General features: G+C 44.0%; 1 long non-coding RNA gene across 4 annotated transcripts; it reads left to right on the plus strand.

Moving 5' to 3' along the window:
- The first annotated feature begins 836 nt into the window (after positions 1–836).
- On the plus strand, positions 837–26,158 carry LOC110341886. Of its 4 annotated transcripts, none has more exons than XR_002383890.2 (4): positions 837–956; positions 5,320–5,396; positions 25,014–25,130; positions 25,469–26,158. It is a non-coding gene; the product is annotated as an uncharacterized LOC110341886 (long non-coding RNA). The 4 variants fall into 4 exon arrangements; XR_005870173.1 differs by lacking the exon at positions 837–956 and adding an exon at positions 1,793–1,958; XR_005870171.1 differs by lacking the exon at positions 837–956 and adding an exon at positions 1,793–1,936.
- Positions 26,159–27,522: the final 1,364 nt, after the last annotated feature.

Here is a 27,522-nt window from a genome sequence, read left to right on the forward strand (position 1 = left end):
GTGCTCCTGGCTTGTCTTCACGGCTTGCCTAATCAACTTGGGTTTTCATAGCACCAAGGACCACCAGCTCAGGGGTGGCACAGCCAACAGTGAGCTGGACCCTCCCACATCAATCAATCAAGGGGATGCAGATGCAGCACAGGCTTGCCTAGAGACCAATCTGGTGTGAGCATCTTCTCAGTTGAGGTTCCCTCTTTCAGAATGGCCCTCGCCTGTGTCAACTTGACATAAAGGAGATAGCACAGAGGCATAATGGTGCATAGGACATAAATAGCGCAGAGTTGGTTCAGCTCAGTCACTAGACAAGTGATCAAAGAGACAAGCAAAAATGACAATGTAGCTCTCAAAGAATGGGTGCAGAGTCAGTGTTCAGCCATTACAATGAATCACCTAAAATAGCACATTTTCAACAGAATGAAAGAGGACCATATGGGGCTGCTTAAGAGCACTTGCCACTCTTTAGAAGACCTGGGTTTGCTTAGAAGCATTCACATAGGGATGTTAGCTTCAGTTCGGGAGAATCTGACATCCTTTTCTGGGCTCTGCGGGCATCAAGCCTGCATGTGGTACATACTGGTCCACACAGGCAAAGCACTCATACCCATAAATTAATCTCTAAAAAATATTTTTAGTAAATAAACATTTGTTTGTTAAAAGAATGGCATGATCCACATTAAGGAATAAAAGCAGTCATGAAAGTATAGATAAAGATTTTAATTTTTTATTAAGATTTTTTAAAGTGCTGTGTGTGTGTGTTTCTGTGTCTGTTCTGCATGTTGGTATGCGCATGTGTGAGTATGGGCACCCATGAAATCAAGAAGAAGTTGACTGATCCTCTAGAGCTGGAGCTATAGGCAATTGTGTGCACCACTGGACTTGGACGCTGGAAACCAAACTTGGGTCCTCTGCAAGAGCACCCCATGCTCTTCACTGCTGAGCCGTCTCTACAGCCCTAGGTAACGATTTTAAATTAACTAGTACAAGTATGTTCCAATGGACAATGAAAATCTCATCTAAACTATTAAAGGAGATTATGACAACAATGTGTTACCAAACAGAGGGCATCAAGAAAAGATACAAATTAACACCTTCAACTGAAATTCTACCACGTCACATCTCGCTCCATCCAGCATTGGCCAATTCAAGAGAGCAATGGGATGGCGTGTTGATGACCAGGGCTAGGCACTTGCATGTTGGTAGATATCTGTGGTATTTTTACAACTTGCCCCAGATAATTGTCATTCACTTCATCAGTGGATTTCATATCCATCTAGGATCTCCCCTGAAAGGCATCATTTCCACAGTTATTTCCCTTCAAGCCCAGGCCTGGCAGCTAATACAGGGTCTTTGCAGACCCCTCTCCTCAGAAAGGACCACCTGATGTGTGTCTTTTCACAGCAGTCAAGACAATTAGGACAGTTCTTCAGCCAGAGGGTGGTGACTTTTAAGCTGAATTCCTGCCACACTATAGACTTCGGAAGACTCAGTTTTGTTCCCTGCATCTGACAGTGCCCAAGCCTCTGCCTCACATTCCCTGGGGGATGGGCCCATGATCCCAAGATTCCTGTTTCACAGTGTACACAGCTGTCATAGAATATTATTTTAACCAGGAAAAATGTGTTACATTTGTTTATGCTGCAGAATATTACTTTAACTGGGTAAAGGTGTGTTACTTTTGTTTATATTGCATGTGTTTAATTATGGAAATCTGTTTTACCTTGCCTGCCTAACGTACCTGACTGGTCTAATAAAAAGCTGAATGGCCAATAGGTAGGCAAGAGGAAGGATAGGCGGGGCTGGTGAGCATAGAGAATAAGTAGAAGGAGAAATCTAGGCTCAGGAAGAGAAGATGGAAGGAGAGATCGGGGAACACACCGGGACCACAGCCAGAAAGCAATCAGCCAGCCAGACAGAGACAGCAAGAAAGGAAGAAAAGGTAAAAAGCCCAGAGGCAGAAGGTAAAGAGAAACAGGTTAATCTGAGAGAGCTAGCCAGAAATGAGCCTAAGCTAAGCTGAGCATTCAAAACTAACAAGTCTCTGTGTCATGTCATGGTTTGGGAGTTGGTTGGTTGCCTACATGAAAAGGCCTGGTGCACACAGCTGTCCCCTCATTGGTCCCTCTGCACTCCAGCCTTATCGTGCTGGGCTCCTCTATTCCTGACAACATTCCTTAGTTCAGCTATCATGCTCAGCCCTGGGCCTGTCCTCACCTCACCAGGAACCATTTCCTGTCTTCCTGTGACCCTGGAGCCTTCTGCCACTCTAGTTGCACAGAACCTGCCCCCACCCAGCCCACTTTATTGGTCGCCACATATCAGCTCCTTGGAAGAGGGATGGATCTCTTCAGAGGTCCAATTAAAGACCTGGGACAGAGTGGGTGTCTCAGTCATGGTCTCTAGAGCAGCGGTTCTCAACCTTCCTAATGCTGAGACCCTTTAATACAGTTCCTCATGTTGTGGTGATCCCCCCATCATAAAATTATTTTCAATGCTACCTCATAACCGTAATGTTGCTACTGTTATGAATCATAACGTAAAATATTTTTGGAGCTGGAGGTTTTCCAATGGGGTCACGACCCACCAGTTGGGAACCACTTTTCTAGTGGGACAGAAAGAACAGGTGCATCCCATGTTAGGAGCTGAGGTGATTGCTTGGTCCTTGAGGCAGAGTGCCTCAGCAGCTGGAGGATTCCCACAGTGAGTAGCGCTCTCTCTCTCTCTCTCTCTCTCTCTCTCTCTCTCTCTCTCTCTCTCTCTCCCTCTCCCTCTCCCTCTCTCTCTCTCTCTCTCTCCCTCTCTCTCTCTCTCTCTCTCTCCCCCTCCCTCTCTCTCTCTCTCTCTCTCTCTCCCTCTCTCTCTCTCTCTCTCTCTCTCTCTCTCCCTCTCCCTCTCTCTCTCTCTCTCTCCCTCTCTCTCTCTCTCCCTCTCCCTCTCCCTCCCCCTCCCTCTCCCTCCCTCTCCCTCCCTCTCCCTCTCCCTCTCCCTCTCCCTCCTTCTCCCCCTCACCCCTCCTCTCCCTCTTCCTCCCCCTCCCCTCTTCCTCCCCCTCCCCCTCCCTCTCTCCCTCCCTCCCTCCCTCTCTCTCTCTCTCTCTCCTCTCTCTCTCTCTCTCTCTCCCCCTCCCTCTCCCTCTCCCTCTCCCTCTTCCTCCCCCTCTCCCTCTCTCCCTCCCTCTCTCTCTCTCTCTCTCTCTCTCTCTCTCTCTCTCTCTCTCTCTCTCTCTCTCTGGGTGGCAACAACCCAGCAGTTGCTCAGTCCTCAAGGCTGGGTTTCACAGCAGCCCCATTCTAGTGAAAAAAAAATCATGTAAGGTTCCTGGAAAGCAATTGATTCCTAGTCCACAGTGGAAACTTGGAAATATGATTGTGATAGCAGCAACAGGTAAGTAAGTCAGCTCAGCTCCAAGAGGGAAGGCCAAGCAAACAGAGAGCAACCTTCCTCCTCCTGGACTTTTTATCTGCTACCAGCAGGTACTGCCACAGCCTGGGCGGGTCTTTCCACATCAATCAGGGTAACAGGGACAGTTCTTCCGTTGAGGTTTCCTACTCTGTCTTGTGACAAGCTGACATTAAAACCAGCTGTACAAAACAGAGAGCGAAATGGTTCTGTGGGTAAAGACGCTAGCTACACAGGGCTAACTCAGTTCAATCCCTGAAGCCCTCACAGTGGTGGAAGGAAGAAAGGCTTTACAAGGTTGTCCTCCAACCTGTATATGTGTGCCATAGACTGTGTGCCCACTTACACATGTGTACACACACACACACACACACACACAGGGTGAAAACATAAATACTATGTCTAAAGAACATCTAGGACAGACTTCCCTAGTGGGATATGGTTTCTGTCTCTGCCGCCACCTTATTCGAATTCCCCTTGGACCGTGACCTCAATCTTGAACACCCTTCCTAATTGGCCTGTGTACAAAAGTGTCCCACAGATCTCAAGCCTTTTGGTCTCATGTCTGTCCCATCTCTGGACTCCCTTCATGGGTTCCATTGCCTCCTCATATTAGTTTTAACAGATTTGCTCCCTATCCAAGCCTGGGCCTACTTTTGTCATGTCCCTCCCTGTTGACATGGGACAGCCTCATTTCCTCTTCGAAAGAAGGGGAGACGTGTTGATGCTGCCTCAGCTTCAACATTTCAGCAGGGGTGGGGACAGCACATCTGTGAGATTTCTGAATAGGGAAAAGCATTTCTGGGGAAGACAAGAAGGGGTTGACAACATCTTGTAACTCCAACCTCTCTTACTCCCTGGGCCAACCTTTTCCCTTCTTTCTCCAGCTATTTTCTTTTCCTCCAGGAAACTGGAAATGGAATGGCCCTCCCTGAATTTTATACAAAACACCTGACCGTGTTGCTGTTCTCTCTCAATAGGCTGCTCTTCTTTCTTGCAGCTTGGAAGGTGATCAAAATATCTAATCTCACATCTGAGACCTGGAAAACAGACTTCAAACTGCCCACCACACATTTCTTCCTAGGGGCCTGGAGACTTTCGTACACTTTATCTCAAGCCAAGTTCCAAAATGGAATTGTCCTAGATTCACTTCTGTCACTGATAAAAATGCCCTGACAAATAGCAACATGGATGTGGGTTTATTTGGCTTACAATTTCAGGTTGCAGTCCATCATTGCAGCAAAGTCAAGGCAGGGACCCAAGCCATTAGTAACATGCTATCTACAGTCAAGAGCAGAGAGAAAATAAGTTTGTCTCTTCCTTCTTTCTTTCCTTCTCCCTCCCTCCCTCCCTCCCTCCCTCCCTCCCTCCCTCCCTCCCTCCCTCCCTGTTAGCTTTCTCTTACACTGTTCAGGAACTCCTGCCTAGGGAACAGTGATGCCCATTTGTTCAAAAGATAAGATTGAGAAAGGTCCTCTGACATACACACATGCATCTGCATGCACATATGCACACACCTGCAGGGACACACACACACACACACACACACACACACACACACACACACACACCTTCTCTCCTATCCCTAAACAAATAGGCAGTTTGGAGCTGTAGGAGCATTTTGTGCTGGTGTCAGCAATGCAGTTTGTTAACCAGCAGTGAGACTGCTAAATAATTAGAACATCCCAATTTTCTGGAGAAAAATACCATGAATTAAAAAATTTCAAGTCATACTGTGCTTTTCCTTAAGGTAGATACATGTTATATTGCTATTAAATGTCATCCCTAAACTGATGTAATGATGGGACAGGATGTCCTCTTTGTCACTTGCCAGCCATATGTGGTATACCATCCCTCTTCCTTCTACGCTCATCAGCAGCTTGCCCACCTAAACCATCTATGCATTGTCTCTCTCTGTCACAGTTTTGGGAAGAGCCCGGCAGTACCTTGTCAATCACCTTGGAAACCATGGACCAAGATGCCAGGCAGACAGCTTGCAGGTGAGCCTTTTCAGGAGTGCATTCCTATTCTGCATCTGTGTGGAGAAGGGTGTGGTTTGCATCTCACTGCTGTCAGAAGGAAGGTGGGAATGTATTCATGTTACAAGTCACGGCGCTGCCAGCAAGAGCTACCACCACAACAAAGGAAACTCATTCTCTCTTCCTGCTCAGAGAGTGATTTGTTTATTCATAGAGAGACAGGCATGCTAGGTATAATATAAAAAGTGAAAGCCTGCAAAATGATTTGAAAGTAGTGTTTGGAGTCTTTATATAAAGTTTAGTTCTTGATAGCACAGCAAAATGATGAAAAATCATGAAAGCACAGAATACCCTTTAGAGGTAATAGACTGGTCAGGATGGATGGGTGGAAACCCAGAGGGCTGGGAAGGGGAAACGTACTGCAGGGTGGGTGAAGTCAAGAACTAAGGTTCTAACCCAGGCACCATTCTACCATGATTGGGGGATGGTCAAACCATCCCCAAGGACTCCTGTGTTGGAAGCTTGCTCTCCAGGATGGCAGCATTGAGGTGGTGGAACCTCTCAGACATGAGACCCAGTGGGAGGGAATAAGGTCACAGGAGTTTCTAGCATCTGCTCTCGGAAGGAATCAATGCTGGTCCTGAGTGTCCTCAAAACCAAGTTGTTACAAACACATCTGGGTCTCTCTGACTTCTGGTCTCATCACGTGGTCTGTCCCTCTTGTACATACCCTTAACGTGATATGTCTGCCGTGTTATGATGCAGCCTCATTGAAAGCTAAGCTTTGGTTGCCCTGCCTTGGACTTTCAGTCTCCAGAACTGTGAGCCAAAGAAACCTCTTTTCACAAAGTTTCCAAACTCTGGTGCATATTGACAGTGATAACAACGAAAATATAATACACCATCAGTGTGTGCTTTCTTGGGAGGGTTAGGATATAGTCACCTTGGGTCTTATCATCCCCACCCTGTGTGTGTGTGTGTGTGTGTGTGTGTGCACGCACATGCATGTGCACTTGTGCACATGTGCTGGCACACAAATATGTTTGCTTGTTTGTGAGAATGCATGTGTGCATTGCTTGTATGTGTGCACACATGCATGATTGTGTGGTGTGAAGGTCCAATGTAGAGTTGGGTAATTTTTTCAGTTGCTCTCTGTCTTAAATATTGCATCAAGGTCTGTCTTTTGAACATAGAGCTCACCAGTTTGCTCTGGGCAACCTCTATCCCCATCTCCCTAGAGATGGGGTTACATGAGTCCCACCTTGCCTGCCATCACTTGTGTGAGTGCTTAGGATCTTAACTCTAGACTTCAAACTTACATGGTAAGCACTGAGTGAGTCATCTCCCTAGTCCTAGAGAATTATAACTCTCAGGAGAATGAAGAAGAATAGAGGCAGGGGGAATTCTCTACATAACTTATTTTCTCTATAAATTATCATGTAGTGTCTAGCCCAGCCTGTAGCACTGCCTTCAAGTCTGAGAGAAGGTCCAACATTGTCCTCGTGGCCAGAAAATCTGGGGGATCTGTCCAAGAGTGGCCAGCACACTGTCCAATGTCCAGTGGAAACTTGTTTGTCCCATGCAGAAATCACTAAAATGTCTTCATGGAGTGATAACCATCCTTCTGGATGCCTCCAAGGGGGAAGGGCTACCTTCAGCACCAAACAGTAAGCTGAGGCTAGGCTAGGAAAACAGGGATGCCTTGTGTCCATGGCAGTCCTGCAAGCTGTAGCTGTCTGGTTACTGCTTGATTTTTGGCATCAGAATCCTACAAGCAGCTCCCAGCTCCACAAGCTGGCTGGAGAGTCTTAGTAGGCATTTGCCTTGCCAGAATGTTCTTCCCTCCTCTGGCAGGGGGGGGTGCTGTGACAGGGACATAGCTTGTAAGATGTTGGTGGTATTGTAAAAGTATTCTCTCAGCACTTGTTTGAAAGTGCCTGAGGCACATATGTGTTCAAAGTGCCACGAAGTAAGTTGGCCAAATTGGCTGTGGGCATGATCTTTCTAGTCTCCATTCACTGGTCCTTGCTTCTCCTTCTCTCCAAGTGATTGTCTCTGCTGTGCTTGGCCAAGAGATGGCACCGTATCAGCCTGGCTAATCAGAACATCCCCAAGAGTGTAGCTGATACCTTGGCTGCTGCTTAGATACAGATCAGGGGTCACGTGACCCTGCACAGGGCGCTCTTGCTTCCTGAAATAGTTTGTATCCTCTCTTGATAGAGTCTTCCTAAGAATGAATCCAATGGGGGAAGATATCCAAACAGGAGTACAGGCTTCTAAACAGCTGGCAACAGGAACAGCCAATCTTGCTTATCATTACTCATTATATAGAAGAGCATCGATAGAGATTATTGGTCCTACCCTCTGGAGATTCTCATTCAGTAGACCTGGGTGTGGTCTGGACTTCTTGCCACTTGGAGGAAAGAAGGTTTGGTACTGCCAGGATGAAATCACAGTAAAACACATCGTTTAGAGTCCATTTATGAAGTCTTGGTAGGGCTATCACACAGTGTGACTTAGTAAAAACCCCAGGCTAGCTCTTTCTGATAACGACCTTCAATGTGATGAAGGCCAGGATCCTACGTTAGCATTTGAGTACTGATAAGCCATTTTCATCTGCCCTTTAGGTTCACTCTATGCCTGACAGTAGTCAGTTCCTTCCTGTTTCAGCTAGCCTGCACCGATACCTGTTCCTGTGTGTCCCTTGCCCAGCCTGGAAGAGCCTGGCCAACCCTGACTGAACCCCCCCCCCCCCCACACACACAGCGTCTTTGTTCCTGTCTCCACCCACTGGGGTCTTCCCCCAGCCCCAGGCTAAGCTTCTCATCTCTGCATAACATCTTTGTTTAGCCATGCTTTTCCCACGTGTGCTGCTTCGTGTTGGTTCCACAGAATCCAGAACCACTTGGGAGACAGGCTTCTGGCCATGGCCGTGGGGGGGATTACCTTCATTAGGCTAACCAAAGTAGGAAGACCTGTCTACTATCGGTGGTACTCATCCCCAGGGATGCTATCCTAGACTATATGAAATGAAGGAAGTCAGCTGAGTATGCATGCTGTTCCCAATAATGGCTGCCGTGTGACCAGATCCCTCACGCTCCTGATGTGATGACTTCTACACTCTGATGGGCTCTAACCTTGAACTGTGAGCCCAAATCAGCCCCTTATGCCCTAATTTCCTTTTGTTAGGTGTCGTATCGCAGTACAGGAAAGAAGATGAGAGGCCATGGTTGAGGGAGAAATTATGCTGAGGATCAGAGGGAGGTGTGTGTGTATGTGTGTGTGTGTGTGTGTGAGAGAGAGAGAGAGAGAGAGAGAGAGAGAGAGAGAGAGGTTGTCTCTGACCCCAGCATGGTTTTAACAAAACAGACAACAAGTCATTGTTAAGGTCAGTCTCTTAGACAAAGAGCTAGACTCTGGGTCCAGGGCCATATCACTTGTTACCACTTAATCTGGACTCAAACCTACATCCAGTGCCTTCTGATCCCCAAAGTCTCAAAGTCCTTCAACTCATGACTGCAGTTTATAGGTCCACTGGCCACCAGGCAACTCAGGCTTTTGGAAAGAGTTGCTAGGGCTGGGGGTGTGCAGGATGAAGCCAGTTCCCTTTCGTGGTCCTGTGTCAGCAGGGCTGACCCTCTGCAGCTGGACCTGGACTCTGGCATCTGACTGCAGTGTTCTCCTGCTCACTGAGCTCTGGAGCCTTTCAATCAAACCCTGGGGGGCGGGGCTTCAGCAAGCTGCCAGGAGGAAACGAGTGGGGGTTGCCACACTGCCACATTGTCCCTCTGCACGGTTAATCTGGTAGGAGTCCTCAAATGAAAGGCGGGTCCTTTGGGTGATGTTCCAGAAGGCTCTGTTTCGAGTACCCTGGATTTGGAGGGCAAAAAAAAACAGTGATTATTTTTGCCCTCATTACCTTCTCCCCTGTTTAGCAGGTAGTCATTGTCAGGAGAACATTACATTCCACATTACTCTGCCCCACCTTGGCCTCACATAATAGACTCTAAAAACAGGGCTTTGCCTGTGAGTTTTCCAAGTTCTCAAGTATATATATGAATGAGAATGATTGCAGGTTCATTCTAGCTTGTCTGATGACGTCCAGTTTTGCCTTTCCTTTCCCTAAAATAGCCTTCCACATTGTCTGAATGACCGACCTCTCTCTTTCCTCATGAGCACATGGGATCTGTGCTGCTCAGAGCTGTCCTGCTCAGCCACCAAGCCCTACTTCCTGGGTTTTCTATTTCAACTCACGATCCAGAGGAATAGAGCAGATCTAGAAGCTTCTTGGAAAATGTTTCACTTGCCTACAGATGGGACATCACCATGCCCACCCTGCCCACTTTGGGCATTAACCTAACTCCAAAGCTATCAGGAGTGGGGTCTGCGTGTCACAGCCCTGAGATGGGGATTCACTGGGAGGGAGATCACAGAGTGACTTCACAGAAGGAATGTGCCAGAAAGTCGTATTGACTCAATGTGAGCCCTGGAAATGGCATCCCTCTGCTGGATGGTGGGAAGTTCTCATGGGCAGACATATTGCTGCCTTGGCATGATAGCGTATCCTAACACCCTAAATAGCACAGCTTCTTTTAAAAAATCCCTCTGGTGTCTGCCCACAGCACCCACACCCAGGAAATGGTGGGTGGGGTCTGTTTGCACCCACTGCGGTGAGATAGAACAAGTTCACTCAGTCAGGAGAAGAATATATACACAGGAAACGATTGCAAAACACAGAAGGCCAGCGCTCCCATGGAATCCTTCCATTCTCTCTGGCTTTCCCTTCTGTGGCTGGGGCCCTGCTGGGATTATACATATGCTGCTGCCCAGGCCCACATGGTGAAGCATTCCCAGCCTCCACTAAAACGAAGCCCCCTTCATCTCCTCTTTAACTCTGCTCCCTCACCTGGCATCTGAGGGCCAACATGTCCTAGACCCACGGTGGGCTCACTGCAGGACCAAGAACTCTTCTCACTCAGGCCTGGACTTTTCCTCCCTTCAGTGCTGCTCGCATCCTCAGCAGGGCCTGGGGAGTGGACTCTGTAGAAAATGCTTGACTCTAATGGGGTTCTGTCATCCTAAGAAGCCACAGGCCGTCATCTCAGCCCAGACTAAGATCCTTCATGCAAAGGCCTTTCCAGCATCCCCATTTTTGGGCATCCTTGCCTATGCCATCTGTTGGACAGCTGCTCCTACACAAGGAAATTCATGAGCAAGAGAGATTTTTAAAAATCTAGCCTGGTACTGAAAGCAAACATCTTATATAGAAGTCTTGTTTCTTCCCACTCAGTGGCTTACCTGTGAAAATGTACACTGACTTTCCAAAGACAGAGATATACACAATGACGTGTATGCAGACTCTCTCACTTTCGGAAGACCTGCCTGAAACCTTTGCTTTATCATTTCTCTTGAGTCAGTGGGCTGAGGAGGCCTCACAAGTTTCTTCTGTTGTGTTTGGGGCATCTCATAGCCCTAGGGTCAGGTTGCTGGATGGCCCCATCCACGCGATTGGTGGGGCGGTTGGGAGGCTAGGGTGGACGGCCTTCTCATTCAGTTCACACGGTCTCCCACGTGGCTAATCTGGCCTTCTTGTGGCTTGGTGGCTGGCTCCAGAAGCTACTTGAGACTGATGCCTACCGGGAAAGGGAAAATGCTTTTTCTCCAACGGAATGTTACTGACTATGTCAACCACACTCCGGGGCAGGCCCCATGGCCAGGAGTCATCGGCCAACACAGGAGTAAGCATTCTTAGAGGGTATCCTCCATTGTGCCTCTGCTTGCCTTCTTCCTGCTATCATCCCTTTGTGCTTTGGCCAAGCCAAGGGCATTCTAGAGAACACTGGAAGGCAAGATTTCTTGAGTGCTTTTGAATGTAGCAGTCTCCACCAGCAGTCATTCTACAAATCCACACGTAGGGACAGCCAGGTCTGGTGCACGTTAACTAGAAAAGTGAATCTTGGTGTTCTCTTTTCTCGGGGAGGAAACTAGGGCAGACATAGATCCACTCGTGTGAAAGAAGCTCTGCCCAGCTCTCTGGGACAGGAAATTTCTCATTAGCACTAAAGGAAGCTTGAGCACATTTTTTTGCTCTGTTTTCTTTGCTTTTAGTGACTTCAAATAGTATTTTATCAGAAAGAGATCAGGTGCATTCAAAGTACTACGGTTGTGAACTTAAATACTATTTTAATGAGAAAATAACGTATGCACACACCCCAGTTTAGTGTTTACTGTGTTTAAATCACAGATTTCATGGACAGCACTTATCTTCACTCCCTCTGGCCCACATTCTTCCTCATGCTTCCTGCTCTGGGAAAGGAGACTGCCAAGTTTGCAAATCAGTCCCTCAGTTACCAGGAAACATGGCTCCTCATCAGGTGCTGATCCCGCAAGCTATTCTTTTTCACAAAAGCCATCCAGGTAGCTTGAATCTCTTCCCTTGGCAGTTAGTATCCATGATGCCCTGTAGCTAGCACTCAATAAATAAGTAAATAAATAGATAAATAAACTTAAATCAAGTGGAGGATTTGCTCTGCTTTTCAGTAGACCTGAAATCCTGGAAGAACAAAATGAAGAAAATTTATTTTTAAAAGTAAGAGTTAAGAATTCAAGACAAGCCATATATGAGTATTATGTAAAGCAGCATGAGTAAAGCAATGTGAGCATACATTATTTTTTAAATATGTGCCTGGGAATGTGGCTCTGTTGGTAAAGTGCTGACCATACAAGCATGAGGACCTGGGTTTAACACCCACTATACCCAGGCATTGTGGTGTACATTATAACCCCAGCTCTGGGAAGGTTGGGGATATCTGACACTTGCTGGCCAGCCAGCCTAGCCTATTCAATGAATTCAAGTGCAATGAGAGACCCTGTCTCAAAAATACAAGGTGGTTACAAGGTTGACCTCTGGCCTCAACATATACCCCTATGTGCATCTACATGTACCCATGCAAGCACTAATAATAATCATCATCATCATCCCCTTTCTTTTAGAAAAACCAAAACACTTGTCAGAATAGTATAATTCCTGTGTCCATATTTTATCTTTAGTATAGTGACTATCATTTTACAGCCAACCATAGTTGTGTGTGTGCAGGCAGAAATACATCTTCATAGTTTATCTTTAGTTTTTTGTTTTGTTTTGTTTTTGTTTTTTGGTTTTATGAGACAGGGTTTCTCTGTATTGTTTTGGAGGCTGTCGGTCCAGCCCGGCCTCGAACTCACAGAGATCCGCCTGCCTCTGCCTCCCGAGTGCTGGGATTAAAGGCGTGTGCCACCAACGCCCGGTTTATCTTTAGTTTTACCCATGTATGCCTCTAGATAATTTTGAGGTACTTCCCAGACACCATGCCATCGCATCTCTAAATATTTCCAATGAATCTTGAAATAGTGATACTGAGTAAAAGGCACCAGGCCAAAAATATACACTTAATGATTCTATGTGTTTTGAATTCTGTAACTGCACACTAAACTCCATTGACAGGGATTAGGTCAGAATCAGGGGACAGGCCTGGGTGAGGCAAGTGGGGGGATTGTAAAAGGTCATGAAGGAAACTTTAGGGGATATGACAAGTGTGTTCATTGTCTTGGTTCTGTGATACGTTTACAGGTGGCTACAGACGTCTGAGTTCAACAGAGTACATATGTTGACAATAGGCAGTTATTTCTGCATTGATTATGCCTCAACAATCAGTTTACATATTTAGCTTGATGGTTGATACTCACTTTTAAAATAATCATGACCTTAGAAACCAAGGGGATATTTAAAATGATTTTCACTATTTCTTGAATTGTGTTGATATAATCCCTTTAGAACGTGAGATCTCCTCTTATCAATGCCATATAAAATAGACTTTCGGGCCTGCTAATCACCTGTTAAATAGGATACTTTTTATTGATGTATATATGTCTGTGTGAATGTATATAGGTACCTGCAGAAACCAGAAGAAGGGGTCAGATCCCAAGTAGAGTTATAGGCCCCTGTGAGCTCCCCTGTGTGGGTACTAGGAACTGAACTCAAGTCCTCTGGAAGCACAACAAACCATTATAACCCATAAGTCAGTGCTCCAGCCTCTGCTATACAGCGTTTAAGTTCTTGTTTTCCATAATATCTTTTTTGATATAACAGTTGTCCAAGAGACTTATTTCTTTTTAAAAAGTTTTAGTTAGAAGGAACATCTATTTTTTTGTCTCTTGATTCACTACCAACATCTAATTTAATTATATTATGATCAGAGGGTTTTTTTCTTAACTATTTCCACTTTGATAAATTGGTGGAAATTTTCATTATAGGCAATTATACGTTAAGTGCTCACTGATGGTCCATAGATGCTTGAACATAGGGCAAACTCCCCATTCTCAGGATATAGATTGATGTGTATCAAAATCAGCTTTCTTTAAGTCTACTTGGTTTCATTGTTTAATCTGACATAAATTTGCAAGGTTTCCTGCTGCCATCACATTCCCGTGACTCCATGTAGCTCCTGTAACTTTTGCCTTATGAGTGTTTTTGCTGTGTGATTTTGTGCATATCTATTTACTGACAGTGTTGATATGCAAGTATCCTTTAACATTGCAACAATCCCTTCTCTGTCATATGTTTTTTCTTTTTTTTAATTATTATTCTCAAGTTGACTGACAATACTGGCTTGCTCCGTGATTGCCTGTCTATTCTTTTCAAGTTCATCCTTTGTGGTTCACTCATTTTTTTGGTGTACCTCTTTTAAACCATTTAAATCAAATGTTAATTTATGGTACAGCCTGAAAATTTATTTGTCCTCATAGGTATATCAGTTTATATTCCTTGATATGGTAGATGAGTACATCTAAGACCTGTTCCATGATTTTGCTCTCTGTACAATCATTTAAAAATCTTTCAACATACTGTACCAAATCAAGTGAGACAAGAAAAGAAAAGAAAAGAAAAGAAAAGAAGAAAGAGTAGGAAGACAGACCTCAAAAGAAAGGAATTAAGTTCTGATCTTTAGCATAAAAACAATATTCCTTCTCCTTCTTCTACCTCTGCTCTGGTTAATTATGCCATTATATAAATATATATGCACATATATATGTATATATTTTGCTTTGAGTTTCAATTACTAACATGCTGCTGTGATTTACATGTGGGCTGTCCTCCAATGGTTCAGGTGCCAGAAGTTTGGTTCTCAGGGTGGTGATATGAGTTCCTCCAGTACCTCCAAATGATGAAATTCCCAGTGGGAGGTCACAAGGTTGGACAAGTCTTGATGTGACCTCCTCTTCGCATGCATATGGTCACACATGCCACCCACCATGAGCTCTTCACCAGAGCTGCACTGATTGACACACAATGTCCTTGAACCTCCAGAGTTTAATCAGCCTCAAGTATTGTGTTGTAGTAACAGAAAATGGACCCACACATCTCTGATATTTGATTCTTCAGCTTTAAAAGATCGTTGATGTCCTTGATTTTCATCAAGGACAAAATACTACAGTTCTTGCCATCTTTGCCTCTCTTGTCCAAAGTTTTGTCACATTGTTTCTACCTTTTCAGGACACAAGACATTTATATTCTATCATGTATTCTACTCATCAATTTACATTAGCTCTGAGCCTAAATCTAGTCAATTGTTTTGTTTTTTTTAATAGTTGGACTCTTGGCTAATGTTTCCACAAGTTACTTACTGGTTGGTCAAAGTTCATCTTCTGGCTGTTCCTTCTGGAGGGTTCAGAACTATGCTTTCCAAGCTTTGTATGTTCAAAGTGTTTCTCCCTTGCAGACCGTGTGTGTTCACAGTGTTTTTCCATAGCCTTTATAATTGTGGAACAGCTTGGATGATATAAAATTCTTGCTTTGCACTTTCCTTAAATATCTTCTAAATGTTTCTCTGTCCTCTTCTCTTGGTGAATGCTGTTTTGATGAAATCTGAGTTCACCCCGAGTTTTGTTCTCCTTGTTCATGACTTAATGTGTTGTGCTAAACTGTCCAAATGATGCACCCTACAGGTCCAACAACTTAAATGGACTCCATCTCCTGTGGAAGCCATGCTAAGACAAAGCTTCCTGGTAAATGGTGCATGCACATCCAATAAGTAGACTCAAGTCTTGCTTAATTTCTGGGAATATTTCTGAATTCTCTTCTAGAACATGTGCCACAGTCTATTGTTTTGGCTTCCCAGAGAACTCCAGTGTTCCTTTGCCTCCTTGATGTCTCTGTGGATTCCTTACCCATCTGCACCCATCCCCATCCTGCTCTGATACTCTGCTTCCCCAGAGGGCCTTCTGCACTCACCCTGCTGCCCTTCCATGCAGCTGCTTCTCTCCCAAGTCTGCCAGCCCTCTCTCGTCACCTGCCCTTACCTCGTTGTCTTTCATTTTCATCTCTGAGTTGTATTGTCTAGTCTCCCTACATACATCAAGCTAGCGTGTCAAGATGCTTTATTTTCTTATCCACCCAAGGTGGAACATGCATGTTTCCCTGGTGTGTGTCCCTCTGCTGGTGTGACTGACTGGGTTTTATTTTAGAGCATGTTGGTCTTAAGGCTACACAGTCTTTTAACTTACTCATAGGACACATGGCTCAAACCGGTTCTATCCAGATAAGAATATCCCATGGGAATTTTTAATCCCTAAGGACCTCTTTCTGTTTCCAAGGAACCAATGTTTTCCTCAGAAAACTGTGTGTTCTTTACAGAACTCTGTCGTAGCAACCTCTCTGAGTCAAACAGACATGCAAGAGTCTTCTCCTAAGGCAGGCAGTAGTGGCTCTTGCCTTTAATCCCAGCACTCGGAAGGCAGAGGCAGGTGGATTTCTGTGAGTTTGAGGCCAACCTGGTCTATAGAAAAACCAAAATCGAGAGAGAGAGAGAGAGAGAGAGAGAGAGAGAGAGAGAGACTTCTGCTAGACCCACAACCTTCATAAGTCCTTCCCCAACCAGTGACTAGTACAAAAAGGGACAGAGCAGCACCCCTAGGGCACTTCTGTCCCCTAGAATGTTGGCTGCGTCTGGGCTCACTTCTGAGCCTCTTCCTGTGAAATTTCTGTTCCATGCACCTCTTGCACATGTTTAGGAGAACACAGATGATACATGTCTCTGTGTTTTAATGCAAATTACACTCCTCAGGTGATTCTATGAGGAGAAAGAAGCACCACCTCCATGCTCATTTCCAAGTCTGATGATCATGGGCAGCTGGGCCGCAGCTCTTCCCCTCCAGGCTTTGGTAGGGTATAGTCAAAGCATGAAGGAGCTGTGGTCTTCCTCCCCACCTCTGTCTGTCCCTCCTCACTGTCTCAGCTAGTAATATGGCCGTGAGCAGTAAGGAAGCAGCCGGTGAGGACAGCCGGTGAGCTATAGCAAAGAACTTACAAGTCATCTAAAAACGCAAGTCTCTCTCTCTCCCTCACGCACACACGCGCATGCGAACACACATACACAGTAAAACAAACAGAGCACACCCAGTAGTGTGCCACCTCTGCTCTTGATCTCCCCTAGACTCTTCTTTGTTATCTTAGATTAAGGCTCCAAACACTTCCTCCAGGCTCTCAGGCTGGTGTACCTCCATGCTTTTAAGTTCCTATATTAAAATAATGACAACGTTCAATATGAGCAATAGAAGGAAACTGGAGACCTTACCAATCAAAAACCATCAACTAGCTGGGTGTGGTGCTGCATGTCTTTAATTTCATCCCTCAGGAGGCAGAGTCAGGCAGATCTGAGTTCAAGGCCAGCCTGGTCTACAAAGCAAGTTCTAGGAAAGCCAGGGATGATACACAGAGAAACTGTCTTGAAACCCCCCCCCAAAAAAAACAAAAACAAAAACCCATCAACTAGTCTCTCACTTTGACTGGCCTACTGACCAAACTCTCTGAACCTCTCTTGGTTCTGAATGCTGCATGTTACATGACTCCTCTCTGCATAAATGAGTTCCATCCAGTGTATCTTGTCTGAAGCTTTTCCCTAGCACTCTCTGGCTTCTAGTCATCTCAGTGACTTCTCCGTCTCTAAACTACATCACCATGTTGTGTGGTGGAGAATCACTGCTTTTTAACTATGCCCTGCAACTCAAGCTTCTCCCCAGTTGGAGCTCTCTGCCTTTAACGGCCTAATTATGGCTGGAATCTGAAATGTCCTACACTAGCTTATGGTTTCAATGCTTGGTCTCCAGCTGGTGGCAGTATTTTGGGAGATTTTAGATACTAGCAGAGATGGGATCTAGTCATTGGAAACGTGTTCTTGGAGTCTGTTATCCCTGCCGGTTCCTTGATCCCTGGTCCATCTTCATGTAAACATCTTACCACACACACTTCTATCACCATGAACTTACTTGCTTAGCCATGCCTTCCCTAAGGCACAATGGTAATCATGGCTAAACCTTTCAGGAACACAAAGAAATCCACTCTAAAGTTATTTCTACAGATAGTCACAGTGTCACTAAAGTAAACAGCACAGGTACCTTCTTACCTTGCAAGTACTCAGTCCAGCATGTTCTGGGGCAGGGCAGGCTGCAGATGGCCTGGGCTCATGCCCTACCTAGTTCCTCGTTGAGTTAGACTTCACTGCCACAAATTCCTATTCTTATAACCACACACAGATGACAGAGACAGCAGGGAGGAGCTAGGCAGCTCTGTGTGGACAGACACAAGCTATGTGAACTATGTCAATACAGAACAGCCAGGGGGAGCCAAAAAAGCAAGCCCCTGTGTGTCACCTGGGGCGCAATGGAGATTCCTAGGCTACAGTGGGCCTCCAAACCACTCTGAAACAGACTCAGAACACTGTTGGAGAGCATCCTCTATGGGGCAGAGGCCAAGAGCACTGGACAATTACCAATAAACAGACTACAATGAAATAGATCAAGAACCTCTTCCAATTAGGACAGTTGGATTTAAAAATTAGGATTTAATTTTTTTCCAGAAATAGGAAAGGGAACAAAATGCAAAAATCTGTTCTTTTCTTCCAAAAGACTTTAAGTAGCAAATAAGCAAGGTGTCAGGACTGGGAAAGCCTTCTGTCTAGGCTCTGAGTAAATGAACTTGCCTTTTGGTGGAGAGCTGGAGTTAAAATTAAACAGATACATATGCATAGCCTGCAACAAGAATGATCCTACATGTGTCTTAAAAAGAAACCCGAATGTTTTACTGAGTAGAACAAGCAAAGAGAATAATACAATAATCCCTCCCCAGAAATCTATCAACAGCCCCTCTGTTTCCACAGCAGGGAATGTTTCTCAGAGCAGTTTAGCAAATGTCTTCATGTCTAAAAACAGACCAGAGGCCTTTGTCTGGACTTTTCTGGACAGCAGCCCTCTTGGTGCTTCAGCGACAAAAACAAGAGACGTGTAAAGGGCAGCCTCCCCCACTGCCACATCTGCGCCAGACCCCAGTGGAGACTTTAGCGTCTCCAGAAACATCTGTAATCCTTATACCAGTTATCTTCACTGTCCTATTTTTATGCAACTTTGCATCCAGTTTCAAATTCAAATTTAGGTTCCATATTCTTAAAACCTAGAATAGTGCCTGGCTCATTGTTGATGCTCAATATATCTAACTTCCTTCCTGTTCCTAATTTCAACTGTAATTGAATGTGAAAACCTGATCCCACAGAGTTCATTTTCTTTCCAACACAGCCAGAGACTCGGGCTATCAAGCAGCTGTTGAGAGCCTTAGGGACCAGAGGGAATGCTTGGGTGATACTCCCAAGTCTTCAAATCAACTAGGAAAGTCATCCATGTTGAGTTTTGTTTAGGAATGTTGGCAGATATTAGCATCATCCTGGGTGGTGCAGAGTTGGTAACTTTTAGAATGAACTTGTCATCAAGGGTCAGTGAGGAAAAATTCCCTCAGGCGGAGGCTGTGATTAGAAAATGGATCTCACCATGCTTTGTTTTTAGTTTCCAGACATTTACCTGTTCTGTGACCCTCAATTCTGTTTTGGTAGACAGAAAGAACCTTGAACTTCATTGTAGGCAACTGCCTTTGCCCACAGAAGGTTCAAGACACACCAATACAGAGTTCTTAGCCCTAGAAGGACAAAGGCAGGGAATAAGAGACAAAGACAGGAGATAGAAGAGTTGAGGAGAAGGGAAAAGGAATGGAGGGGAAGGAGAAGGAATATTTGCCCTGAAGGACAAAGGACTGCCTCTGGATAGAGAGGAGACAGACATAGTCTGTAGGCAAACGACAGTTTATCAAGGGAAAGAGGGACGCTCCGTGTTAGGATGAGGTGTTTGGTTTTGATTGGGCAGGTTAGTTGGGGCAGCTAAAAGGGGTCTTTTGATTGCTGAACTTTAATACTTTGATAGCTGGACTTTGGTAGCCAGCCTCAGAAGGAGCAATTGGACAAATAAGGGAGCAGACCTTGGTGGATACTTTTAAGAATATAATTATTGTGGTGGAAGCTTTGCCCCAGTTGCCGGCATCCATATACCCAAAGAATCTGGAATGTTATGGTGGAAGTTCCACCCAAGCCCCCTCCCCCATTTTCCTCTAAACCCTACAGCATCTCAGAAAGCCTGCCAAATGATGCCCCCTCCCTCAGAGATACTCAAGACCACTCCCACAGAGTATTTAAACTGTCCCTCAGAGAACAGACTCGTGATTTTTCCTGTCTCCCTTTCCTGTTTCCTCTCTGGGGGGCTGGAAGGCCATCTGGGAGTGCTGTATTCATTCAACGTGGGCTTCTGCTAATTTGGTTTGATTGGTCTGATTTGGATTGCTGCATCGGCATGAGGCTTATCAGGGTGTAGAAACTTTGCAATAATCTAGCAGTTTAACCAGGTAGAGGAATGGGGGAGAAGGTGAAAGGCAAAACCTGTTGCCACATTTGCCGTGCTCATGCCCACTAGAGTCCTTCAGTAACCTTTAAGGTAAGTTAAGCCTTAAAGGTTTGTGTGAACACACCTCCAGCTGGGAATCTATCTTCCTGCCTCATTGGCCGAAAGGTGTTTTACTCATCAACCAATAAGAGAAACATATATACAGAAGGACATCCGTATCAAACTCACACAGTGCAATAGTCAGGGCTCTCAAGACAAAACAGTAGGGTGAGAATATATTACATTATTATATCTCTTCATAATAGTTCTATATATTATCTACCACTATCTGTCTATCTATATATATATGCACATGTGTATGTGGTGTTTATATTATCTATCATGTATGTATGTATGTATGTAATTGTCTATCAATCTTGGGTCTGTCTATTCTATATCAAGAGAGTTAAGCAAGGGCATGATTGTGTGGCCTTGTAAGTCCAAAATCTGCAGGACAAGGCAGGGTGTGTGTGTTCTTATAAGGGCAGAGCACATAGGAAATAAAACAAAGTATAACTGATATCTTACAAAAAAAAATAGAGAGAGAAACCAGTCTCAGCTAAATTTCTAAGTTGGATTTTATCTTACTAACAAAACAAGATAAAGACAATATCAATAAGTTAATCCACAGACTAATATCTTTGTGAACTTAGATATAAACACAATACAATATTAGCAAATTTAATCAGAAATGTGTAAAAGGAATTACATACCATGACTGATAGGATGAACTCTACATGTACACGTTTTGTTCATCATTCAATAATTTGCTCGAAATTTTTCACTGTATTAGGAAGCTAATAAATTATGTACACACACACACATACATTATTGTCATGGAAGACCATTTTGATAAAGTCTAACATCAATCCATGATGAACGCTCCCAGCAACTTAGGAATAGAAACGATCACTTGAGTCTGTGGTAGAGCAGCAACAAAAAATGCCCGTAGCTGATAATATACTTAATGGGTAGATCCTGATTGTTTGCCTTCAAGACCCGGAATAAGATCCAGTACCAAAGACATTGTCCCTCACTGCAGTATTCAATGTACTACTCACAATCCCAGCATCTTCAAAAAGCACAAAAGGAAAACCCCCAGAACTTGGAAAGGAAAGCATAAAACTCCCCCCACATGCAGATGACATTGTCTACACAGGAAATCCCAAGAAAGCCACTCAAACTGCTTAGAAGTGAGTAAAGTACTAACAAACTTGGGGTTAGCACAACAAAATGACACAGAGTGGGTGACTTATACAACAGCAATGTATTTTGTCACAATCTGGAAATTTCAAGTCTAAGGGCAAGGTGCTGGAAAAGTTGGTTTGGGGTGAGAGGTCTCCCCTTGGCTCACAAATGGCTACCTTCCACTGTGTCCCCTCATGACCTTCTCTTTCCTTGTGTGCACTTCTGCTGCTTCTCCTCTTCTAACTAGGACACCTATTGGGTTAGCATCTAACATAAAGACCTCATTTTACCTTAGTCTCCACCTTAGCATCCGTATTTACAAACAGAGTTTCAGCAGGGGCCAGGGCTTCAGTACATAAAGTTTGATGAGATACATAACACTGAGTTTAGTCATGTTTCAGGATGTAATATCAATATACAAAATTAATATTTCTGAATGCTAACAAGAAATACTGAAGACAAACAAAAATAATGCATGTAAGATCTCCCCTCAGAAGCAGGTAAGTAGGTATATTTTAAAAAAACAAATGGAATTCATGTACTGAAAACTCAGATTCTGATGGAAGAAGTAAAAACAGACATAAAAGCATGACAAGATATACTATGTTCATAGATATACAAACTCAACTAAGAAAGAAAGCAAATCTCCCTAAGTTGATACTCTGTTTTGGTGGGACTTTAGTTAAAATTCCAATAGATTTCTGTGTCTATAGTTGATAAAGTGACTTTTAAATCCATATGAAAAAGGCTACATTAGCCAAACTGACTTCAAGAGAATGCCACAATCTTAAGGCTGTGAAGGTACAACAGCTAAGATGGTGCTGTGCTGGCAAATAGAGATGCAGGGACCACCAAACAGAACAAAATGTATAGATGAACACAAATATAAGTAATTTCTACCACAGTGCAAAAAATGAATACATAGAACCCCCATTTCACCATGTACCTTGAATAAGAATGAAAGTTAACTTAGACTATACAAAACATAAGAGGACAACAACCCCAAACCTTCCCAACTTAAAACTGGAGTTCTCAGACATGACGGCAAAACTCATAATCAATAAGAGGAAAGGCTGCTGATTTCAACTTTATCAAACTGGAAAGCTTTTGTGAGGCCGTGTTTCAAGGACACACAGTGCTGGGACCATGACTTACAGATTCATCTTTCATCCCTAAACTCATCTCAGATCACTTTTGTCTCCAGCAGGAATAACCCAGATACCATGCTCTTTTAAGTCTAATTCTTCACCTCTCTCACCAGAGTGGTCCTGATGGAGGCTTGGAAGCATGCTCATGGGAGAGATGGCTAGCTCCCTGTGGGGTGCAGTTCCTGGGTCACACTGTCCTCTGGCTCTTAGGGAGTAGGCTTCTTCCTCCTGCCATTTCTCCCAAATCCATCTTTTTCTTTTTCTTATTTTTGCACATTTGTTTGGGTTTGTTGTTTTGGTTGTTTTATGACACAGGGTTTTGCTATGTAGTTCAGGCTAGTCTTAGCTTGTGTGATCCTTCTGCCACCATGCCAGATCCAACTTGTCTTTTAGGTGTGTCCAACCTGTGACCTGTGAAACACATGAAGCCCAACCTCAAATTGTGAACCTGCTGTAAACATGATGAGGTTTTGTTTTTAACCCTACAATTTTCCTTTTACCTGGACTGTGCAGCATTCGGTTGAATTTTGTAGATAACAGCATCACAGGACAACATCAAAGGTGGGACATACCTGCTGGAGAATTTAAACCCTTCTCAGATTTCCTCTCATGGGGCAGTCCTCAAAAGCTTTACTTTCTTGAAAACCCAATTTTCAACTAAAACAACAGGGACTTGCAGTATGCAAAGTACCATTGGATATTTCTGGACATTTGATACTGACAAGCTACTACAATCATATAAAAAGGAGACTCTATGACTTAGAATATTAAATGCTTTGAGGAGCCCCTTTAGTCCATCCTTGGCAGGGCAGGAGCCCGGCTCTCCTTCTCCTTAATTACTACCCTACCTGACAGATTTTGTTAGGTTGTGTCCTACCACCTGGTCATTTAATCTCTCCAGTTATTGTGTTAGTCAGGGTTCTCTAAAGGAGCACAACTGATAGTATTAGTATATGTATAATATAAAATAGATAAGGGCGATTTATTAGTGTGGCCTCGAGATGTGTCCTGGGTATTACAAAAATGACTGTTTCCTGATGTAAATGTCAAGAATGTGGTAGTGGCTGGATCTGTGAGACTGGCTGTCTCAGCAGTCTTAGTCTGGCGCTGGAGTCCCAGAGGATTCCTAGGAGCTGCTGGTCTTCAGTCTACATTGGAATCCTGAAGAGGTAGGCTCTAATACCAGTGAAGGAGTGCCTCAGCATCAGGATAGATGGATGAACTTGCCAGTGAGAGTGAGGACGAGCAGGTAAAAGGCAAAAGCTTCCTTCTTCCTGGCCTCTGCCACCAGAAAGTGTGGCTCAGATTTGGAGTGAGTCTTCTCATTTCAAATGATCCAGTGAAGAAAAATCCTTCCCAGGTGAGCTGCTTGGGTTTTAGTTGGTCCTACATGTAGTCAGACTGACAACCAAGGTGTCAATTTATTAGGTTATTTATTCTTCCCAAATGATGATAAAAAATTAGTTTTCTACTTTGTTGTCCAATGTGTTAAAACAGTTCATTCATGAAATTACTCATCCAAATGAACTTATTCAATATGTATTTTACTCACCCCATATCAACTGAAATGATGTTTGAGGAAGAAAATATTTTCACAAGTCATTTCCTTGAAAATACTGACTACCAAAGGAAGACATACTCTGGTTATACTTCTAAGTGGTAGATTTAAGGAGCTAATGAAGACCAGGCTGAATTGGTTTGTCCTGATTGGTTTGCTGCAGGGTTGGGAGGTTAGAGATAAAGAGGTTTTGGGTTTTGTCATATTTTTAACAATGTACTTCATGGATGGAGCTAGGTCTTTCCTTGTATAAGTTCTCTTAATATAGTTGCTGAAAACTCTCAGAATAGCAGCAAAGAACTTTCTTTGGAAGGCCGTTGGCCCCATTGTGTTAGCATTTTCTTGCAAGAAAATAGCAAATGATGAATGAGAGAGACTTTCAGATGATTTGTACATTGAATGAAAACACTGATTTTGCCTTGCCCTGGATGAAGTTGGACTTGGTTTTGTAACCCGTACTGAGAGTGTTGCCAGGTAAGCCCACCAGAGACCACCACACAGACACAGACACTCTTAAAGTCATCAAGAAAGTCTTTATTGCCAGCTGGGGGACTTGCCCAAATCATGCAGCCCTGAGCCTTACAGACCTTTACTTGCCATGCACAAAACCCACATCCTGGTTGCCACACTTCAGTTATCAAGAATCAGAACTACAGAGGCTAAAAAGCAAAATTAGTTCATTTACGGGCTTTCTGGAACTATAGACCAGATCTCTGATAGATTAGATATTTGTTCCCATTTTGGGAGGTGTTGAAACCCATGTGCTAGATTTTAAGGCCAGAATGGTGCCTCTAACAAGGCATCAGTTGTGCTAAGGTCTGGGGGCTGTTACAATAGAACTGATCAGAACTTAGCTCATTCAAATCCCAAGGACAGGACCTGGCACAACAGACTTGGTAAGAAACAATTTCCTATTTTCCCTCACATAGCTCATATTTCTTCATCTTTCAGGGCAGACTAGCTCTACAGCTCTAAGATACAAGTGGACTGCCAACTGCTGGATCATTTGGACCAAGGGATATTTCCACTTAGGGAGAGAGGGAAGCTGCCTCTGAGAGGGATGGGAAGGTAGCTATTGCCCGTGTGCTACAACAAAGAACAGTTGGCTGTGGTGGTGTAAGGTTGCAATCCGAGAGTTTAGGAGACTGATGGAGTGTCCCAAGGTTGAGGTCAGTCTGGTATACCTGGTGAGAACATACCTCCTAAAAGGGGGAGGGGCTTGGGAAAGCATTTGGTCTCTGGAGAGAGTTCACATTCCCACTCCATTTTCTGTGAGTCTCCACAGAGCAGCTCAGAAGGACCCTCCCCAACAGCATAGTGAGGTCGCATGGATCCCTGAGGTCCCCAAATTCTCCTTGTCTGTGCCCGTCTCTGTAAATTTGCATAGTCTGTTCCTCTATCAACAGGTAGATGAGCCCATAGCAGATCAAACACTGAAGAAGAAAATATACATGACTCAAGGAAGACATAGAAACCTGTCTCGAATACCAGAAAGGGAGACAAGACTTCTAGAAACAGATAGTGACTGCTGAGACACTGCAGGCAGTCTAGAACATGCAAATGCAGTCCCAAAGATGAAGAGGAGGAGGAAAAGGGGGAACATATAGATGAAGAAGTATCCCCCCAGCCCCATATCTTTTTTTTTAACATATGAGCCCAGGACCTGGAGAGATGACTCTGTAGTTAGGAGCACTTGAATAAGACTGGGTTCAATTCCTAGTGTTTACATGGTACTCAGAACAACCTATAAGTCCAGTTCTAGGGGTTTTGACACACTCCTCTGACCTGCATAGGCACCAGGTACACACCACACACACACACACACACACACACACACAGGTACGTGTACTACAAAGTTCCTCAGAGTTCCCTCACACAAACTCATATACACAGGCCCATACAAATAATATTGTAATCAAATGTCTGAAACCTACTCATAAAGAACTTATATTCTCAGCAACCAGACAAAATGGACAATTTAACTACAAAGACATGAAGATGATTGTCTTAGTTAGAGTTTTATTGCCGTGAAGAGACTCCATGACCACACCAACTCTTATAAAGGAAAACATCTAACTGGGGCTGGCTTACAGTTTCAGAGGGTTAGTTCATTATCATCATGACAGAAAGCAAGGCAGCATGCAGGCAGACATGGTGCTGGAGAGGCAGCTTAGAGTTCTATGTCTTGATCCACAGGCAACAGGAAGCAAACTGTCCTCACTGGACACAGCTTGAGCATATATAAGACCTCAAAGACCACCCCCACAATGACACACTTCCTCCAATAACAACACACATACTTCCACAAGGCCACACCTCCTAATAGTGTCTCTCCCTATAGGTCAAGCATTTAAATATATGAGTCTATAGGAGCTATACCTATTCAAACCACCATGATGATAATGACTGTAGATTTCTAGGATGAACCCGTAAACAAACAAAACAGAAGCAAATGAAGTGAAATTAAATAATAGAATAACCATCAAAATTAAGACAACTGGAAGCACTCTAAGACAATCAAGAGCCCAAGTAATTCTTCACCAACACAGCTGTACCAGGAGCTGGAGCAAGTGAAGTTTTTCAAGGGAAGGAAAATGACACCAGGTAGGAACTTGGATTTATACAAAGAAATCAGAAGAGACTGAAGAATGCAGAAGCATATGACATACTTTAAAATATTCTTGGAGATAGTTGATTGTTTAAAATTAATAATAATGTGTTATGGGATGATAAGATTTGTGGAAATACATAACAAAAGTGTGATGGATGAAAAATTGAGGCATACTTCTGTAGGAGGCATGGAGGTCTTTGTGCTCACAGATAAGCAGTAGGGGAACTGGAATGTTGAATGCATGTGATTGTCATGTCAAGGGAAGGAATTCAATACCAGTTACCTGCTCAGAAGTTTGGGATCAGACATGCTTACTGGCCTGGTGACCTTCCCTCTGTTTTTCTTAGTCAGTCTGTAGGATCTATCTTTATGGACTTCACAAAGAATTTTGATATAGTCACATCTGGTCTATATTTATCTTTCTTCTGTAAAGAGATTATGCTTTGTTGTGCATGTGTGATTAAGTTAATTATCACCAAAATAGTTTTTGCCAAATTTTGTTGTGCTTAAATATGCCGAAAATAAACTACTTGAGGTCAGACTCTTGAAGTTTGAACCAACATTGGCTACTGAGTCCTACTGAACCAAATGCCTTCTTGTCTCCCAACAGTCATCACTCTGCTGGCTGTGGAGGTCATAGAGACCCTGGCATACTTCTACAATATGTAGAGATAAGCTGTGAATTAAAGGCAGATGGTAATTAAAGATAAATATGGCAAAATCTAAAATAAGTTCACACACAACCCGAACCAAGACAGTAGTCCAATCATAGGGGAACCGTTTGGAACAAAAAGGAAGACATTATTGGGGCTTGAAAGATTGCTTAGGTGCTAGTTAAGTACATGTACA

Source organism: Mesocricetus auratus, unplaced genomic scaffold (genome assembly GCF_017639785.1).
Source record: "Mesocricetus auratus isolate SY011 unplaced genomic scaffold, BCM_Maur_2.0 Super-Scaffold_100021, whole genome shotgun sequence".
NCBI lineage: Eukaryota > Metazoa > Chordata > Mammalia > Rodentia > Cricetidae > Mesocricetus > Mesocricetus auratus.